Here is a 1,683-nt window from a genome sequence, read left to right on the forward strand (position 1 = left end):
GCCCCCACGGCTTGTGTCACACACAATGGTTCGTGCACACAATATTGCGACAGTGTTTCATGCATCCCTCGTGAAAAATGTTTTTATTGTCATGTGTGTCACACGATATTTGTATGTGTTACGCCATTTTCTCTCAGTATTCGAGCAACATCCTGAGCAAACTGTGTGTGTGTGTGTGTTTTCTGAAAAGTACTCCACAAGGGAGCCCACTGGGAGCTCCAGGAGCCACATAACCTATGACCATGATCTTCTCCCCCGCTAACTGCCTTCTACAATCTCCGTCCACCTGAAATTTAAAAAAAGTACACAAGGCACTGAACAAAATGACATATGCTCTTGTTTGATGATGACCATAAGACATATGCTGTCAAGCAGACTTTTTGTTTTCATATATTCAAAACATATTCAAGAATTATGGACAACAATGACAATTACGTCATAATGATGCAGTTGCATAGCTAGGAAAATATTTCAGGAGGTGTTTTATGAGGCTTGACATGGGGTGGAGGAGTCCCCCTCGGCAGTGCTTTATCCAGACCCCCCTATACGCCCTACCTTTTTTGCCTGTGCACCCCCTACAGGGGGTGCCCTTGCGATTTCAGCTTCAGATACGTCTGTAATGATATGTTAAGCTGTAATGACGTAACTATAATGATGACCTCCCCCCACAATTTTTTCCAACACCCCTCTCGTGCTTGGGATTCTGGATAAACCACTGCCCCTTGTTCATTTTCGTGGGGCACTACATTAGAGCTTATGCCACTGCACTGATGTCACAATGTTATAAGTGTGTGTCACTCTGGGCATTCGGAATTCCTCTAAGTTACAATATGTAAATTCAGAATATCCGAAGGGTAAGCATCAGATGTTACCTGCAGGCTTCATGCTGAAACGCGTGTACATAAAACACTTCCGCCGTGGTGGGCGACGTCGTTAGTGTAATCATACACGCAGGACAATTGCGGGCACATGGAGTAGTGGCAGCAACCTGAAAACGATACATTTTCTCGATATATCTGAGTAATCAAAAATATACATTCCCGCATGTTTCGTTTTGTCGTTTGTAGGAAGCGCTAGTAAGGGAACAGCACTTGGTTGGTCACATGCAAGCCACAATGCGAGAGGTGCCGATATTTCGATTACGCGATCAAAAATTTAAAGTCTAGAACCATACACACTTCCCCGCGCAACTACTTCCCCAGCATCGTGAGACATGACACCCATGACATAACACCATGTATTCACGTATAGTGTAATGTGAAATGATATGCAGGAATGAAAAAGATGCCAACATACCTGTAATCCAGTGTCTCATAAGTTTGCTTCGTTTCCTGAAGCTACCATGAAGTGCAATGCACGATTTAAAAGTTTTATTTCGCCATGATGCTCACCGCACATTGCTGCACATTTCGCCAGCGTCACGCAATCCCACGTGACCTCTTTTCGATCAGTGAAAATAACTTGCGTCATGTACATGCATGTTCATCTCAGCGCTAATCACGTTTTGCATGCTATAGAAGGAGGGGCGATCAATACTCTTCCTTTTGTGTTTTGATATCTTATTATATACTCTCACGCTCTCACTTCGGAAGTTCGGCACGTCGGAAGTGTCTAGCAACGTTGGGTATCTCGTTTCTTGTGTTAAGCTCCATCCATCCATTCATGTGTTAGCGATCAGTTGTA

The sequence above is a fragment of the Ornithodoros turicata genome, chromosome 2 (assembly GCF_037126465.1).
Source record: "Ornithodoros turicata isolate Travis chromosome 2, ASM3712646v1, whole genome shotgun sequence".
Taxonomy (NCBI): domain Eukaryota; kingdom Metazoa; phylum Arthropoda; class Arachnida; order Ixodida; family Argasidae; genus Ornithodoros; species Ornithodoros turicata.